This window comes from Hyla sarda, chromosome 7, assembly GCF_029499605.1.
Source record: "Hyla sarda isolate aHylSar1 chromosome 7, aHylSar1.hap1, whole genome shotgun sequence".
In the NCBI taxonomy this organism is placed as follows: domain Eukaryota; kingdom Metazoa; phylum Chordata; class Amphibia; order Anura; family Hylidae; genus Hyla; species Hyla sarda.
The window spans coordinates 106,084,602-106,104,973 of NC_079195.1; the positions used below are offsets into that span (position 1 = coordinate 106,084,602).

Genomic DNA, 20,372 nt, shown 5'->3' on the forward strand with positions numbered 1-20,372 from the left:
CCCCTTTAAGCTGCAGCTTTGAACACCAATCTCCAGAGATAAAAACTAAAATGTCACTGACAAGTATGCTTAGGTTGGTTTCAGAAAAGCATCACACGAACACATTTTTGTTACCGTAACAAGTCCCGGCCTGACCGCTGGTCTTATGACCTGACAGTATCATTAGGATCTATAATGCTTTCAGTTCAGGTCATTAGATGCACAGGACCAGGACTCACACCCTGAATATGGGTGCAAATATGTGTCCATATTACACTTGACTGAAGCTGGCCTTACAAAGCATGTCAGCAATTGTGCATGCTCGGCTTCTTCCCTGACAAGCAGAGATGAAACTGAAGATTGCTGATCATCCCGCTCACCAGCAGGGATCCCTATCTAGTAGGGGAGATGCAGAAAGAAGAGTATATGTATGTCCACCTCTGGCCATCGATATGGACAAGCAGCTCATGTACGGTAATACTACACTCCCCTGCAAAATTATCTATTGTCAGTGGTGCCAGCAGCAGGACCCAGTGCAATCGCAGATGGATTGTTTTAGGAGTCATTGACAGCTATCTTTGTTTGAAGGGGTACTCCGGTGGAAAACATTTTTTTTTTTTTTTTATCAACTGGTGCCAGAAAGTTAAACAGATTTGTAAATTACTTCTATTAAAAAATCTTAAATCCTTCCAGTACATTTTGGCAGATGTAGAAGGAAATTCTTTTCATTTTTGTCTTGTCCACAGTGCTCTCTGCTGACACCTGATGCCCGTATCAGGAACTGTCAAGAGCAGGAGAAAATCCCCATAGCAAACCTATGCTGCTCTGGACAGTTCCTGACACAGACAGAGGTGTCAGCAGAGAGCACTGTGGACAAGACAAAAAAGAAAGTAAAAAATAATAGAATTTCCTCTGTAGCATACAGCTGCTAATAATTACTGAAAGGATTAAGATTTTTTTAAATAGAAGTAATTTACAAATCTGTTTAACTTTCTGGCACCAGTTCATTTAAAAAAAAAAAAAGTTTTCCAGTAGGAAGTAGGACTGCCCACTTGACTACTTAGCCTAGAATGAACAGAGATTTACATGAATAAATTACAGGTTATTCTGGAACTTTCCCCATCAAACTATATATCAATCTGCTCAGCTTCTCTTGCCCTATAACATGATTCCTGTAGATTGGGCCACATCTATATGACAGGTCCCCTTTAAGAAATGTAACTTAGCAGAAAAGCTAGTTTTTTTCAATAATTTCTACAAATAAAATCCCCATCATGATGTGTTATTACAATAATAAGTATAGGATTCACTAAATAAACCCAGGGATTCTAATGTCAGCAAGTTATCCCTAATCTATAGGATAGGGGATAACTTGCTAAAAAGCGATGGTCTGACCATGCGGACCCTCCAAAAACTGTAGCATTCAGTAGCATTTGGCAACGTTCTAAAAGCCCATAGAGAATGAATGAAGCAGTGGTCGCGTTCTGGGGGGGGGGGGGGGGGGGATCAGTGGGGGCTAAAATGTCGATCCCCCCACTGATGTACATGTTATCTCCTATTCCAGCATTTCCTAACCAGTGTGCCTCCAGCTGTTGCAAAACTACAACTCCCAGCATTCAGCTGTCTGGCCATGCTGGGAGTTGTAGTTTTGCAACAGCTGGAGGCACACTGGTTATTAAACACTGCCCTATCCTATGGATACGGGGAAATTTGAAGAATGAGAATACCCTTTTAAACAACTATACCCTTTTAAACAACTGGCTTGAACGGATATGGAAACTGTTTTTGTTGCTCTTAGTAACCAATCACAGCCTAGCAGAGGATGAAATGAAGGTGTCCTGTGATTGGATGATACAGGCAACAACGTTTTTCTTTTTATACCATTTCCATTAATCATCCCTTTTCATGCAAAGCAGCCTGCCGTGTAAGGGTAGGATTACACCTGTACCACACATCCGGATGTCATACGCATCAGGGGATTACAATCAGTCACTTCACACCTTCATGTCACATTATGGTCCCTGGAGGAGCAGGAGGAGGGTACTGGGGGGGGCACTAAGCATCACACAGGCTTTAATGAGGAAAGTGCGATGTGAGGCCTGAAAACACACAGAGCACACACTGCCCAAGGCTCCACTGCCCTTTATGGAGGTTTACAAGCTGTATTGGGGCCAGACAGAGAGGTGGGACCATACAAAAGCATAGTCCCGCTGCAGAAGCCGTCCCACAGGACTTCTATCCATCTGCAATACACTTATATGGGGAATCTGTGCTATACAGGACCTACTCATTTTTTGTGGAATAGAAAATTAGTGCATGCAGTACTTTTCAATCACACAAAAAAAATTATAGGAAATTGGACAGGGGACAAAATGTAGTCAAAAGGGACATACGTTTCACTACTTTGACATAATGGAAGTCTATGGGTATACACCACAGCATGTGGTTAGGTACGTATTCAATGTATCTCCTGACGTATAACCTGAACTGCTTAGCAAATGTCTAAAGGGCTGTTAGGTACGAGAACACTGAGGTAATACCATGGAGATTGTCACTCAAACTCAATACATCACAACAATGGGGACGCACTGTGACTAAAGGGCAGGTCTCCAATGGCAAAATATTATGTCACAACAATGGGGATGGCCAGCAAATACAGGGCACCGCTGATCTACAAGGGAACATAATACGTCACAACAATGGGGATGGCCAACAAATACAGGGCACCGCTGATCTACAAGGGAACATAAGTCACAACAATGGGGATGGCCAACAAATACAGGGCACCGCTGATCTACAAGGGGACATAAGTCACAACAATGGGGATGGCCAGCAAATACAGGGCACCGCTGATCTACAAGGGAACATAATATGTCACAACAATGGAGATGGCCAGCAAATACAGGGCACCGCTGATCTACAAGGGTACATAATATGTCACAACAATGGAGATGGCCAGCAAATACAGGGCACCGCTGATCTACAAGGGGACATAATACGTCACAACAATGGAGATGGCCAGCAAATACAGGGCACCGCTGATCTACAAGAGGACATAATACGTCACAACAATGGAGATGGCCAGTAAATACAGGGCACCGCTGATCTACAAGGGAACATATGTCACAACAATGGGGATGGCCAACAAAAACAGGGCACCACTGATCTACAAGAGAACATAATACATCACAACAGTGGGGATGGCCAGCAAATACAGGGCACCGCTGATCTACAAGGGGACATAATACGTCACAACAATGGGGATGGCCAGTAAATACAGGGCACCGCTGATCTACAAGGGTACATAATATGTCACAACAATGGAGATGGCCAGCAAATACAGGGCACCGCTGATCTACAAGGGGACATAATACGTCACAACAATGGGGATGGCCAGCAAATACAGGGCACCGCTGATCTACAAGGGGACATATGTCACAACAATGGAGATGGCCAGCAAATACAGGGCACCGCTGATCTACAAGGGAACATATGTCACAACAATGGAGATGGCCAGCATATACAGGGCACCGCTGATCTACAAGAGAACATAATACATCACAACAATGGGGATGGCCAGCAAATACAGGGCACCGCTGATCTACAAGGGGACATATGTCACAACAATGGAGATGGCCAGCAAATACAGGGCACCGCTGATCTACAAGAGGACATAATACATCACAACAATGGAGATGGCCAGCAAATACAGGGCACCGCTGATCTACAAGGGAACATATGTCACAACAATGGAGATGGCCAGCAAATACAGGGCACCGCTGATCTACAAGAGAACATAATACGTCACAACAATGGAGATGGCCAGTAAATACAGGGCACCGCTGATCTACAAGGGTACATAATATGTCACAACAATGGAGATGGCCAGCAAATACAGGGCACCGCTGATCTACAAGGGTACATATGTCACAACAATGGAGATGGCCAGCAAATACAGGGCACCGCTGATCTACAAGGGGACATAATACGTCACAACAATGGGGATGGCCAGCAAATACAGGGCACCGCTGATCTACAAGGGAACATATGTCACAACAATGGAGATAGCCAGTAAATACAGGGCACCGCTGATCTACAAGGGAACATAATATGTCACAACAATGGAGATGGCCAGTAAATACAGGGCACCGCTGATCTACAAGGGGACATAATACGTCACAACAATGGGGATGGCCAGTAAATACAGGGCACCGCTGATCTACAAGGGAACATAATACGTCACAACAATGGAGATGGCCAGTAAATACAGGGCACCGCTGATCTACAAGGGAACATAATACGTCACAACAATGGAGATGGCCAGCAAATACAGGGCACCGCTGATCTACAAGAGAACATAATACGTCACAACAATGGAGATGGCCAGCAAATACAGGGCACCGCTGATCTACAAGGGAACATATGTCACAACAATGGGGATGGCCAGCAAATACAGGGCACCGCTGATCTACAAGGGAACATAATACGTCACAACAATGGGGATGGCCAGTAAATACAGGGCACCGCTGATCTACAAGGGAACATAATACGTCACAACAATGGGGATGGCCAACAAATACAGGGCACCGCTGATCTACAAGGGAACATGTCACAACAATGGGGATGGCCAGCAAATACAGGGCACCGCTGATCTACAAGGGGACATAATACGTCACAACAATGGAGATGGCCAGCAAATACAGGGCACCGCTGATCTACAAGGGGACATAATACGTCACAACAATGGGGATGGCCAGCAAATACAGGGCACCGCTGATCTACAAGGGTACATAATATGTCACAACAATGGAGATGGCCAGCAAATACAGGGCACCGCTGATCTACAAGGGAACATAATACGTCACAACAATGGAGATGGCCAGTAAATACAGGGCACCGCTGATCTACAAGAGGACATAATACGTCACAACAATGGGGATGGCCAGCAAATACAGGGCACCGTTGATCTACAAGGGGACATATGTCACAACAATGGGGATGGCCAGCAAATACAGGGCACCGCTGATCTACAAGGGAACATAATATGTCACAACAATGGGGATGGCCAGCAAATACAGGGCACCGCTGATCTACAAGGGTACATAATATGTCACAACAATGGGGATGGCCAGCAAATACAGGGCACCGCTGATCTACAAGGGAACATAATACGTCACAACAATGGGGATGGCCAGCAAATACAGGGCACCGCTGATCTACAAGGGAACATAATACGTCACAACAATGGAGATGGCCAACAAATACAGGGCACCGCTGATCTACAAGGGAACATATGTCACAACAATGGGGATGGCCAGCAAATACAGGGCACCGCTGATCTACAAGGGTACATAATATGTCACAACAATGGAGATGGCCAGCAAATACAGGGCACCGCTGATCTACAAGGGAACATAATACGTCACAACAATGGAGATGGCCAGCAAATACAGGGCACCGCTGATCTACAAGGGAACATAATACGTCACAACAATGGAGATGGCCAGCAAATACAGGGCACCGCTGATCTACAAGGGTACATAATATGTCACAACAATGGAGATGGCCAGCAAATACAGGGCACCGCTGATCTACAAGGGAACATAATACGTCACAACAATGGAGATGGCCAGTAAATACAGGGCACCGCTGATCTACAAGGGGACATAATACGTCACAACAATGGGGATGGCCAGCAAATACAGGGCACCGCTGATCTACAAGGGAACATAATACGTCACAACAATGGAGATGGCCAGTAAATACAGGGCACCGCTGATCTACAAGAGGACATAATACGTCACAACAATGGGGATGGCCAGCAAATACAGGGCACCGCTGATCTACAAGGGGACATATGTCACAACAATGGGGATGGCCAGCAAATACAGGGCACCGCTGATCTACAAGGGAACATAATATGTCACAACAATGGGGATGGCCAGCAAATACAGGGCACCGCTGATCTACAAGGGTACATAATATGTCACAACAATGGGGATGGCCAGCAAATACAGGGCACCGCTGATCTACAAGGGAACATAATACGTCACAACAATGGAGATGGCCAGTAAATACAGGGCACCGCTGATCTACAAGGGAACATAATACGTCACAACAATGGAGATGGCCAGCAAATACAGGGCACCGCTGATCTACAAGGGAACATAATACGTCACAACAATGGAGATGGCCAGTAAATACAGGGCACCGCTGATCTACAAGAGAACATAATACGTCACAACAATGGAGATGGCCAGCAAATACAGGGCACCGCTGATCTACAAGGGAACATATGTCACAACAATGGGGATGGCCAGCAAATACAGGGCACCGCTGATCTACAAGGGAACATAATACGTCACAACAATGGGGATGGCCAGTAAATACAGGGCACCGCTGATCTACAAGGGAACATAATACGTCACAACAATGGGGATGGCCAACAAATACAGGGCACCGCTGATCTACAAGGGAACATGTCACAACAATGGGGATGGCCAGCAAATACAGGGCACCGCTGATCTACAAGGGGACATAATACGTCACAACAATGGAGATGGCCAGCAAATACAGGGCACCGCTGATCTACAAGGGGACATAATACGTCACAACAATGGGGATGGCCAGCAAATACAGGGCACCGCTGATCTACAAGGGTACATAATATGTCACAACAATGGAGATGGCCAACAAATACAGGGCACCGCTGATCTACAAGGGAACATAATACGTCACAACAATGGAGATGGCCAGCAAATACAGGGCACCGCTGATCTACAAGGGAACATAATACGTCACAACAATGGAGATGGCCAGTAAATACAGGGCACCGCTGATCTACAAGGGGACATAATACGTCACAACAATGGGGATGGCCAGTAAATACAGGGCACCGCTGATCTACAAGGGGACATAATACGTCACAACAATGGGGATGGCCAGCAAATACAGGGCACCGCTGATCTACAAGGGGACATAATACGTCACAACAATGGAGATGGCCAGCAAATACAGGGCACCGCTGATCTACAAGGGGACATAATACGTCACAACAATGGGGATGGCCAGCAAATACAGGGCACCGCTGATCTACAAGGGTACATAATATGTCACAACAATGGAGATGGCCAGCAAATACAGGGCACCGCTGATCTACAAGGGAACATAATACGTCACAACAATGGAGATGGCCAGTAAATACAGGGCACCGCTGATCTACAAGGGGACATAATACGTCACAACAATGGGGATGGCCAGCAAATACAGGGCACCACTGATCTACAAGGGAACATAATACGTCACAACAATGGAGATGGCCAGCAAATACAGGGCACCGCTGATCTACAAGGGGACATAATACGTCACAACAATGGGGATGGCCAGCAAATACAGGGCACCGCTGATCTACAAGGGGACATAATACGTCACAACAATGGGGATGGCCAGCAAATACAGGGCACCGCTGATCTACAAGGGGACATAATACGTCACAACAATGGGGATGGCCAGCAAATACAGGGCACCGCTGATCTACAAGGGAACATAATACGTCACAACAATGGAGATGGCCAGTAAATACAGGGCACCGCTGATCTACAAGAGGACATAATACGTCACAACAATGGGGATGGCCAGCAAATACAGGGCACCGCTGATCTACAAGGGGACATATGTCACAACAATGGGGATGGCCAGCAAATACAGGGCACCGCTGATCTACAAGGGAACATAATACGTCACAACAATGGAGATGGCCAGCAAATACAGGGCACCGCTGATCTACAAGGGAACATAATACGTCACAACAATGGAGATGGCCAGCAAATACAGGGCACCGCTGATCTACAAGCGGAAAAAATTATGGCAAAATAATGGGCATACACAGTGACTACAGGGCACCGCTGATCTACAAGGGGGAAAATCATGTCACAACTTATGGACACAATCTTTTCAATTCTCAATGTCTAGGACAGTGTATTCCAGCCAGGGTGCCTCTACCTGTAGCAAAACTACAACTCCCAGCATGCCCAGACAGCTGAAAGCTGTTCAGACTTGCTGGGAGTTGTAGTTTTGCCACAGTTGGAGGTTAGAAGATAGCGGTGTAGAAAGTGATAAGAAATGGTATAGAATGGAATAATCCTGAAGCATACACCTGTCTAGATAGTAGGATGGACTATAGAGGTGACATGTATGAGGGAGCTGTCAGTCCTGGGTGACTATGGAGGTACAGCAGACAATCCTACAACCCCTTGTAAAGTGATGGCTGAATATCAGCTGTAATAACCCTTCACCTACAGGCAAGTCTGCCGAGAAGAGCGACAGCTTCATATGCGACACTATACAAACACACAACAAACTAACAAGAGCACTAATGGGAACCAGGAGCCTACAATGTCACCCTCACACTGCTGCCTCCTGCGCTTACAGCTCCTAAACACAGCCGTCAATATCCGCCAGCGCTGTACCCGCCGGTACCAAACACATACCCCGAGCCGCTACACACTGTCACCGAATCCATGGCATCTGTGCCCGGTCTGCCGTCGATATCCAGAGTGCGCATGCGCCGAGGTCTCCAGCTACTCTACGCACAAGACGTCACGCCGTGGATACCAATCACGTAGTAGTCTTTCCGTACACAAGAGCGCATGTGGTAAGTGACGTAGGAGCGTGCGTGCTTGCGTCACCCCGCACTGATTATTTTGTAAAATGGCTGCGCTCTATATGGAGTCGCCATTACAGCCAAGGGTAGAGTTTATGGAGAGAACATGTTCTTTCTATAAGCGGATCCCGCCGAAATTCCGCTGTGTGAACGGGTCCGCGGAATTCAGCGCAAAATACGTAGTGTGAACTGGTGGCTGCACGATATGAGTTTTTTTTTTCTAAAGAATGAGACTCCAGCTGTTGCAAAACTACAACTCCTAGCATGCCCGGACAGCCAGAGGCTGTCCGGGCATGCTGGGAGTTGTAGTTTTGCAACAGCTGGAGACACACTGTTTGGAAAACACTGGCTTAACCCCTTAGGGACTATTCCGGCTAAGACATCTAAGGCTGGGTTCACACCACGTTTTTAAAATACGGTAACCGTATACGGTTTTCCACAAAAAAACGTATACGACCGTATCCGAAACCGTATGCATAGTTGTAAACCGTATTCCAAATGTTGTGTGCGGTTGCATCCCTTTTGCCTGTTGACCACGTTTTTGCCTCCGGTTGGAAAACCGTATGCGAACCGTATGCGATTCTTTTAACATTGTTGTCTATGAGAACTGTACACAGAATTTCAGAATACGGTTGCACACGGTTTTTCTAATCTGTTTTTGGAGTTGACACATGCGCAGATTGGAATTTCAATAGAACAATAATAACTTTATTAACCCCTTAACGACGCAGGACGTATATTTACGTCCTGCGCCGGCTCCCGCGATATGAAGCGGGATCGCGCCGCGATCCCGCATCATATCGCGTCGGTCCCGGCGCTAATCAACGGCCGGGACCCGCGGCTAATACCACACATCGCCGATCGCGGCGATGTGCGGTATTAACCCTTTAGAAGCGGCGGTCAAAGCTGACCGCCGCTTCTAAAGTGAAAGTGAAAGTGACCCGGCTGCTCAGTCGGGCTGTTCGGGACCGCCGCGGTGAAATCGCGGCGTCCCGAACAGCTGATCGGACACCGGGAGGGCTCTTACCTGCCTCCTCGGTGTCCGATCGACGAATGACTGCTCCGTGCCTGAGATCCAGGCAGGAGCAGTCAAGCGCCGATAATGCTGATCACAGGCGTGTTAATGCACGCCAGTGATCAGCATTAGAGATCAGTGTGTGCAGTGTTATAGGTCCCTATGGGACCTATAACACTGCAAAAAAAATGTAAAAAAAAAGTGTTAATAAAGGTCATTTAACCCCTTCCCTAATAAAAGTTTGAATCACCCCCCTTTTCCCATAAAAAAAATAAAACAGTGTAAAAAAAATAAAAAATAAACATATGTGGTATCGCCGCGTGCATAAATGTCCAAACTATAAAAATATATCATTAATTAAGCCGTACGGTCAATGGCGTACGCGCAAAAAAATTCCAAAGTCCAAAAAAGCGTATTTTGGTCACTTTTTATATCATTAAAAAATGAATAAAAAGTGATCAAAAAGTCCGATCAAAACAAAAATCATACCGATAAAAACTTCAGATCACGGCGCAAAAAATGAGTCCTCATACCTCCCCGTACGTGGAAAAATAAAAAAGTTATAGGGGTCAGAAGATGACATTTTTAAACATATAACTTTTCCTGCATGTAGTTATGATTTTTTCCAGAAGTGCCACAAAATCAAACCTATATAAGTAGGGTATCATTTTAACCGTATGGACCTACAGAATAATGATAAGGTGTAATTTTTACCGAAATATGCACTGCGTAGAAACGAAAGCCCCCAAAAGTTACAAAATGGCGTTTTTTTTTCGATTTTGTCGCACAATGATTTTTTTTTTCCGTTTCGCCGTGCATTTTTGGGTAAAATGACTAATGTCACTGCAAAGTAGAATTGGCGACGCAAAAAATAAGCCATAATATGGATTTTTAGGTGGAAAATTGAAAGGGTTATGATTTTTAAAAGGTAAGGAGGAAAAAACGAAAGTGCAAAAACGGAAAAACCCTGAGTCCTTAAGGGGTTAAATTGCTTGAAAACTAATTCCAACAAAATAGCAAAACCGTTGGCAAAAACTGATGCAAACGGATAGAACCGTATGGGGAAAAACCGTATACGTTTTAATTTGGAGTCATACGGTTTTTGCCATACGTTTTTTAGCGGAAAGAATCAGTCCCCTGAGCGTGTTCGATCCGGGTCTGATTACTGGCGATCACGGGGACGGAGCATTGTGCGGGGTGCTGTGTGCAAGATCACGGGGGTCCCCAGCACCGGGACCCCAGCGATCAGGCATCTTGGATAGGGGATAAGATGTTTTTGCGCCGGAGTACCCCTTTAAGGACTCAGCAAATTTTCGTTTTTGCATTTTCGCTTTTTCCTCCTTCCTTTCTAAATATCATGACACTTTCAATTTTGCACCTACAGACCCATATAAGGGCTTGTTTTTTGCAACACCAATTGTACTTTGCAATGACATCACTTATTTTGGAATATAACCTGCGGCGAAACGCCCACAAAATTATTTGTTGGGGGAAATTAAAAAAAAAACGCTATTTTGTATCTTTTGGGGGGCTCACGTTTCTACGCAGTGCAATATTTGGTAAAATGACACCTTATATTTATTCTGTAGGTCAATACGGATACAAGGATACCTAGTTTTTGTAGGTTTTATTTTAATTTAATACTTAAAAATTTTTTATAAACTACATGCACCGAAATTAGTATGTTTAAAATTGGCATCTTATGACCCCCAAAACTTTTTTATTTTTCTGTGTACTGGATGGTATGAGGGCTCATTTTTGTTTTGATGGGACTTTTTGATCGCTTTTTATTAATATTTTTATGGTATATGAAGTGACTAAAAATGCACAATTTGGACTTTGGTATTTTTTTTAACGTTTACGCCATCGACCATGTGGTTTAGCTAACCTTATATTTTAATAGATCGGACATTTACGCATGCAGCGGTACCACATATGATTATTTTTATTCTTTTTTTCATTATTTTATTTAAAAATGGGAAAAGGGGGGGTGATTTAAACTTTTAATAGGGAAGGGGTTAATTAACTTTTTATTAAATGTATTATTTATTTATTTGTTATAGCCCCCATAGGGGGCTAAAACATGCAATCTTCTTGTCACGATGCCGGCTGGCAGGAGGTGGATCCTCTGTGCCAGAGAGGGATTGGCGTGGACCGTGCTAGTGGACCGGTTCTAAGTCACTACTGGTTTTCACCAGAGCCCGCCGCAAAGCGGGATGGTCTTGCTGCGGCGGTAGTGACCAGGTCGTATCCACTAGCAACGGCTCAACCTCTCTGACTGCTGAAGATAGGCGCGGTACAAGGGAGTAGACAGAAGCAAGGTCGGACGTAGCAGAAGGTCGGGGCAGGCAGCAAGGATCGTAGTCAGGGGCAACGGCAGGAGGTCTGGAACACAGGCTAGGAACACACAAGGAAACGCTTTCACTGGCACAATGGCAACAAGATCCGGCGAGGGAGTGCAGGGGAAGTGAGGTATAAATAGGGAGTGCACAGGTGAACACACTAATTAGAACCACTGCGCCAATCAGCGGCGCAGTGGCCCTTTAAATCGCAGAGACCCGGCGCGCGCGAGCCCTAGGGAGCGGGGCCGCGCGCGCCGGGACAGGACCGACGGAGAGCGAGTCAGGTACGGGAGCCGGGGTGCGCATCGCGAGCGGGCGCCACCCGCATCGCGAATCGCATCCCGGCTGGAGGCGGTATCGCAGCGCCACGGGTCAGTGGATCTGACCGGAGCGCTGCAGTAGCGAGAGTGTAGCGAGCGCTCCGGGGAGGAGCGGGGACCCGGAGCGCTCGGCGTAACAGTACCCCCCCCCTTGGGTCTCCCCCTCTTCTTAGAGCCTGAGAACCTGAGGAGCAGACTTTTGTCTAGGATATTGTCCTCAGGTTCCCAGGATCTCTCTTCAGGACCACAACCCTCCCAATCGACTAAAAAAAAAGTTTTCCCTCTGACCTTCTTGGATGCCAGTATCTCCTTTACGGAGAAGATGTCCGAGGAGCCGGAAACAGGAGTGGGAGAAACAAGTTTGGGAGAGAAACGGTTGATGATGAGTGGTTTAAGAAGAGAAACGTGAAAGGCATTAGGAATACGAAGAGAAGGAGGAAGAAGAAGTTTGTAAGAGACAGGATTAATCTGGCACAAAATTTTGAAAGGACCAAGATAGCGTGGTCCCAACTTGTAGCTAGGGACACGGAAGCGGACATATTTAGCGGAGAGCCATACCTTGTCTCCAGGAGAAAAAATGGGGGGAGCTCTTCTTTTTTTATCAGCAAACTTCTTCATGCGTGATGAAGCCTGTAAGAGAGAATTTTGGGTCTCTTTCCATATGGTGGAAAGATCACGAGATATTTCATCCACAGCGGGCAAACCAGAGGGCAAGGGAGTAGGGAGGGGGGGAAGAGGGTGACGGCCGTACACCACGAAAAATGGGGATTTGGAGGAAGATTCAGAGACTCTGAAGTTATACGAGAATTCGTCCCATGGTAGAAGATCTGCCCAGTCATCCTGGCGGGAGGAAACAAAATGCCGTAAATAATCACCCAAGACCTGGTTAATTCTTTCTACTTGCCCATTGGATTGAGGATGATATGCAGAAGAAAAGTTTAATTTAATCTTGAGTTGTTTACAGAGAGCCCTCCAGAATTTTGACACAAATTGGACGCCTCTATCCGAGACGATCTGCGTGGGCAACCCGTGAAGACGAAAAATGTGTACAAAAAATTGTTTTGCCAACTGAGGCGCTGAAGGAAGACCAGGAAGAGGGATGAAATGTGCCATTTTGGAGAATCGATCAACGACCACCCAAACAACAGTGTTGCCACGGGATGGGGGTAAGTCTGTAATAAAGTCCATACCAATCAGAGACCAAGGCTGTTCGGGGACAGGCAGAGGATGAAGAAGACCAGCGGGCTTCTGGCGAGGAGTCTTATCCCGGGCACAGACAGTGCAGGCTCGCACAAAATCCACGACATCCGTCTCCAGAGTCGGCCACCAATAGAAACGAGAGATGAGTTGCACGGATTTCTTGATGCCCGCATGACCTGCGAGATGGGAGGAGTGACCCCATTTGAGGATTCCGAGGCGTTGGCGTGGAGAGACGAAGGTCTTCCCTGAAGGAGTTTGCCTGATGGAGGCTGGAGAAGTGGAGATCAGGCAGTCAGGAGGAATGATGTGTTGCGGAGAGAGCTCTACTTCCGAGGCATCCGAGGAACGAGAGAGAGCATCGGCCCTAATGTTCTTATCGGCAGGCCGAAAGTGAATTTCAAAATTAAATCGGGCAAAGAACAGAGACCACCTGGCCTGGCGAGGATTCAGCCGTTGGGCAGACTGGAGATAGGAGAGGTTCTTGTGATCGGTGTAAATAATAACTGTAAATCTTGATCCCTCCAGCAGATGCCTCCATTCTTCAAGTGCTAATTTAATGGCTAGAAGCTCTCGATCCCCGATGGAGTAGTTCCTCTCCGCCGGAGAGAAGGTCCTAGAAAAAAAACCACAAGTAACAGCATGCCCGGAAGAATTTTTTTGTAGAAGGACCGCTCCAGCTCCTACTGAGGAGGCATCAACCTCCAATAGGAAGGGTTTAGATGGGTCAGGTCTGGAGAGCACGGGAGCCGAAGAAAAGGCAGACTTGAGCTGTTTAAAGGCGTCTTCCGCTTGAGGAGGCCATGACTTAGGATTGGCATTCTTTTTGGTTAAAGCCACGATAGGAGCCACAATGGTAGAAAAATGTGGAATAAATTGTCTGTAATAATTGGCGAACCCCAAAAAACGTTGGATAGCACGGAGTCCGGAGGGGCGTGGCCAATCTAAGACGGCAGAGAGTTTGTCTGGATCCATTTGTAGTCCCTGGCCAGAGACCAAGTATCCTAGGAAAGGAAGAGATTGGCATTCAAACAGACATTTCTCCATCTTGGCATAAAGTTGATTGTCACGAAGTCTCTGAAGAACCATACGGACATGCTGGCGGTGTTCTTCTAGATTGGCAGAAAAAATCAGGATATCGTCCAGATATACAACAACACAGGAGTATAAGAGATCACGAAAAATTTCATTAACAAAGTCTTGGAAGACGGCAGGGGCGTTGCACAGGCCAAAGGGCATGACCAGATACTCAAAGTGTCCATCTCTAGTGTTAAATGCCGTTTTCCATTCATCCCCCTCTCTGATGCGGATGAGATTATAAGCACCTCTTAAGTCCAGTTTGGTAAAGATGTGGGCACCTTGGAGGCGATCAAAGAGTTCAGAGATGAGAGGTAGGGGGTAGCGGTTCTTTACCGTGATTTTATTAAGACCGCGGTAGTCAATGCAAGGACGTAGGGAGCCATCTTTTTTGGACACAAAGAAAAATCCGGCTCCGGCAGGAGAGGAGGATTTGCAGATAAAGCCCTTTTTTAAATTTTCCTGGATGTACTCAGACATAGCAAGAGTCTCTGGGGCAGAGAGAGGATAAATTCTGCCCCGGGGTGGAGTAGTGCCCGGGAGGAGGTCAATAGGACAGTCATAAGGCCTGTGAGGAGGTAGAGTCTCAGCTTGTTTTTTGCAAAAAACATCCGCAAAGTCCATATAGGCCTTAGGGAGACCGGTTACAGGGGGAACCACAGAGTCACGGCAAGGAGTACTGGGAACCGGTTTAAGGCAGTCCTTGAAACAAGAGGGGCCCCAACTCTTGATCTCCCCAGTGGACCAATCCAGGGTTGGGGAATGGTGTTGAAGCCAGGGTAGTCCAAGGAGAATTTCGGAAGTGCAATTGGGGAGGACCAAAAACTCAATTTTCTCGTGATGAGGTCCGATGCACATTAGGAGGGGCTCCGTGCGGAAACGTATGGTACAGTCCAATCTTTCATTGTTAACACAATTGATGTAGAGGGGTCTGGCGAGACTGGTCACCGGGATGTTGAACCTGTTGATGAGAGAGGCCAGAATAAAATTTCCTGCAGATCCGGAATCCAAGAAGGCCATAGTAGAGAAGGAGAAGGTAGAGGCAGATATCCGCACAGGCACAGTAAGACGTGGAGAAGCAGAGTTGACATCAAGGACTGTCTCACCTTTGTGCGGAGTCAGCGTACGTCTTTCCAGGCGGGGAGGACGGATAGGACAATCCTTCATGAAGTGTTCGGTACCGGCACAGTACAGGCAGAGATTCTCCATGCGGCGTCGTGTCCTCTCTTGATGTGTCAGGCGAGACCGGTCGACCATAGCCTCCACGGCGGGAGGCACAGGAACGGATTGCAGGGGACCAGAGGAGAGAGGAGCCGGGGAGAGAAAACGCCTCGTGCGAACAAAGTCCATATCCTGGCGGAGCTCCTGACGCCTTTCGGAAAAACGCATGTCAATGCGAGTGGCTAGATGAATGAGTTCATGTAGGTTAGCAGGGATTTCTCGTGCGGCCAGAACATCTTTAATGTTGCTGGATAGGCCTTTTTTAAAGGTCGCGCAGAGGGCCTCATTATTCCAGGATAGTTCTGAAGCAAGAGTACGGAATTGAACGGCGTACTCGCCAACGGAAGAATTACCCTGGACCAGGTTCAACAGGGCAGTCTCAGCAGAAGAGGCTCGGGCAGGTTCCTCAAAGACACTTCGAATTTCTGAGAAGAAGGAGTGTACAGAGGCAGTGACGGGGTCATTGCGGTCCCAGAGCGGTGTGGCCCATGACAGAGCTTTTCCAGACAGAAGGCTGACTACGAAAGCCACCTTAGACCTTTCAGTAGGAAACTGGTCCGACATCATCTCCAAGTGCAGGGAACATTGGGAAAGAAAGCCACGGCAAAATTTAGAGTCCCCATCAAATTTATCCGGCAAGGATAGTCGTAGGCCTGGAGCGGCCACTCGCTGCGGAGGAGGTGCAGGAGCTGGCGGAGGAGATGATTGCTGAAGCTGTGGTAGTAGCTGCTGTAGCATCACGGTCAGTTGAGACAGCTGGTGGCCTTGTTGCGCTATCTGTTGTGACTGCTGGGCGACCACCGTGGTGAGGTCGGCGACAACTGGCAGAGGAACTTCAGCGGGATCCATGGCCGGACCTACTGTCACGATGCCGGCTGGCAGGAGGTGGATCCTCTGTGCCAGAGAGGGATTGGCGTGGACCGTGCTAGTGGACCGGTTCTAAGTCACTACTGGTTTTCACCAGAGCCCGCCGCAAAGCGGGATGGTCTTGCTGCGGCGGTAGTGACCAGGTCGTATCCACTAGCAACGGCTCAACCTCTCTGACTGCTGAAGATAGGCGCGGTACAAGGGAGTAGACAGAAGCAAGGTCGGACGTAGCAGAAGGTCGGGGCAGGCAGCAAGGATCGTAGTCAGGGGCAACGGCAGGAGGTCTGGAACACAGGCTAGGAACACACAAGGAAACGCTTTCACTGGCACAATGGCAACAAGATCCGGCGAGGGAGTGCAGGGGAAGTGAGGTATAAATAGGGAGTGCACAGGTGAACACACTAATTAGAACCACTGCGCCAATCAGCGGCGCAGTGGCCCTTTAAATCGCAGAGACCCGGCGCGCGCGCGCCCTAGGGAGCGGGGCCGCGCGCGCCGGGACAGGACCGACGGAGAGCGAGTCAGGTACGGGAGCCGGGGTGCGCATCGCGAGCGGGCGCCACCCGCATCGCGAATCGCATCCCGGCTGGAGGCGGTATCGCAGCGCCCCGGGTCAGTGGATCTGACCGGAGCGCTGCAGTAGCGAGAGTGTAGCGAGCGCTCCGGGGAGGAGCGGGGACCCGGAGCGCTCGGCGTAACACTTCTGATTGCATACACTGATCAGTGTTATGCCATTGCAAAGCACTGATCAGTGTAACCGGCGCTCTGCTGCTCTAGCCTGCTGCATGGCATGGAGCAGTAGATCGCCGATTGGACAACGGAGAGACAGGTGAGGACCCTCCCGTCGTCCGGTAAGCTGATCGGGACATCACAATTTTGTCGCGATAGTACCGATCAGCTCCGCTGAGCTGCCGGGATTCTTTTACTTTCGTTTTAGATGCCGCGATCAGCTTTGATCACGGCGTCTAAAGGGTTAATGCCTTAACCGTGGGTCCTTGCTGCCCGTGACAACCGGGTTTAACCCGTTCTCTGCTGGTGAGAACGGTTTAAACCCGGTAAACAGGACGCCTTGAGTCCTTAAGGATCAGGGATGCAGGGCGTATGCATACGCCCCCTGCGTCCCCAAGAGGTTGACAAAATATTATTATTTTATGGAATATTGCTAGAATATCCTCCAATTGAAGGAAGTGGTTAAGTGCTGTGGCAAGTCTAGTGGTATGCCAGGCACTGGAGTTTTTGTTTTTTGCCCATATCATACATGCACGCCATCACTAGTCACAGAGTGCCATTTGTTTTATTCCAGCACAGCTGCATCCCTTTGTTTTGTTACTGTAACTGGGTCATGTGATCACCAGAGTTACCCAGAAAGGAAATGGTCATTCTTGGGTCAGCTGACTTCCTCTGAACTACAGGATGACATCACCTATCAAATCTTTTCTGGATGCTCACAGACCCCTCCCATTAGTAATGGAAAGTCTGAATCAGTGAAGATAAGATTTGAATGATAATCTGTTTTCCCTTAGTCTCGTCAGCAGCACAATATGGGGGTTTCTGCTCCTAATAGAACCAATAGGCAATCGTTACACATATACAATCATATCATGTTTTGCATGTGCATCCTTGCATGTAAACTCTTATGTATACTCCATAAAATACTTTTTTGGGATGTCCTTTATCCTGGGGGTGGCGTCCTCACAGCAGGACCCCCAGGACTACAGTGTATTGTTTTTACTCTATTTGGTATGTATTTGCTCTCTGATTTCTGTGCCATGTACTTAGCGGAATATTGTTCCACCTATGGATACTTGTAGAATATGAGAACACTTACCTGGGGTTATATTTATGATATCTTTTATTTTAAAGGGAATCTGACAGCAAAGTGGTGTGGTCTCTGGCGCTGCTTACCGTGCTGATATGTAGGTTCCTTGTTGTGTACAATGGAGGCGGCTGCTGTAGTATGAGCCAGGATTTCTCTCTTCTCCATTGGACAGAACAGGAAATTTGCATTGGCGGCGAAACTGATGTCTCTGGAGTGATTGCGCTGATGATCACTTGGTGAGCAGCGGTAGAAACCAGGTCACCTGCACTATCTACCTATAAATTGAAGTTAGTGCAGGTGACTCTGCTGTAAGATTGCTTTTAACCTGTTAAGGACGGCGGGCGTATCCATACGCCCCCATTTTAAAGTCTTTAACCTCCTGAGCGGTAATCCCGAGCGTGACTCGGGGTTAATTTTCCCTGCCAGGATCGGTAACCCCGAGTCACGCTCGGGGTAGAACTGCAAAGTTCCCAGCCTGGCTGCACGATATATCGCAAAAGCAATGCGATATAGCGATGCGGCCCCCCGGGAAAACATGCGATTATCTGCTCTGGTCGGCTCCCGTTGCGGGGGCCGGACAGAGCAGGTAAAGAAAAATACTAAAAGTCAGTGTTTCCCTACCAGGGGGCCTCCAGCTGTTGCAAAACTACAACTCTCAGCATGCCCTAACAGCCAAAGGCTAAGTGTAAAAGTGTAAAAGGAAAAAGGAGTAAAATAAAAAAAAACTTTTGCTCACCTAATCCCGGTCCCTGCAGATGTCGTTCCCCTCCATGCGCTCTGGTCCCTGCTCTATTCATCTTACAGGACCTTTCACTTTTCAGCCAATCACAGGCCGCAGTGATGTAAAGCCAGTGATTGGCTGAAGGGGAAAGGACTTGTTCTGCAGCAAATACACTAGGTATGAAATCTGCCCGGCAAACCTAGTGTATTCTGCTGTAGGACAAGGTGAGAAGGGGGGATGAATGTGACAGGGGGGGGGGGGGTGACAGAGGGGGGAATGTGACAGGGGGGGGGGGGGGAAATGTGACAGGGGGGGGGAATGTGACAGAGGGGTGTGTGACAGAGGGGTGTGTGTGACAGAGATGGGAATGTGACAGGGAGGGGGGAATGTGACAGGGGGGGAATGTGACAGGGGGGGGAATGTGACAGGGGGGGGAAATGTGACAGGGGGGGGAATGTGACAGGGGGGGGGAATGTGACAGAGGGGTGTGTGTGACAGGGAGGGGGGAATGTGACAGGGAGGGGGAATGTGACATGAAGGGGGGGATGTGACAAGGGAGAGGGGGAATGTGACAAGGGAGAGGGAATGTGACGGGGGAGATGTGAAATTCAGTGCAAAAAATTGTATCGCTTTTGGTACAAATTTCCAGACAGAATCATACCGCCAGGGAGGTTAAAGGACATCTAAATTGCAAAATAACTTATCCCCTAGTCTTCGGATAAGTTATAGATCGCGGGGGGTCCAAGCGCTGGGGCCCCCCGCGATCTTCGGTACGGGGCCGTGGCAATATACAGGAAAGGGGGCGTTCCGTCCCCGCATGAAGCGGCGGCCGACACGCCCCCTCCATGAATCCCATAGAGATACATGGAGGCGGAGTGTCTGCCGCAGCTTTCTGCTGGGGACGAAACTTCACTTCAAGCAGATTGCCGCGGCCCCGTCCAGGAGATCCTGGGGGGCCCCAGTGCTCGGACCCCCACGATCTATAACTTATCCCGTATCCTTTGGATAGGGGATAAGTTATTTTGCACTGGAGTACTCCTTTAAGGACTGAGGGCGTATGGATACGCCCGTAGGAATTCCGGTCCCCGCCGCTAGCCGGTTGGGGACCGGGATGCCTGCTGAAATCATTCAGCAGGCATCCCGGCACATCGC

At 48.0% G+C, this 20,372-nt stretch overlaps 1 protein-coding gene across 2 annotated transcripts in view; it reads right to left on the minus strand.

Annotated features, from left to right (window-relative positions):
* Positions 1–8,595, minus strand: part of CCAR1 (cell division cycle and apoptosis regulator 1) — a 93,118-nt gene extending 84,523 nt beyond the window's left edge. For both annotated transcript variants that reach the window (XM_056530322.1, XM_056530321.1), the window contains exon 1: positions 8,469–8,595. The gene's annotated coding sequence lies outside the window, so the exon portion shown is untranslated. The remainder of the gene's footprint in view (positions 1–8,468) is intronic.
* Positions 8,596–20,372: the final 11,777 nt, after the last annotated feature.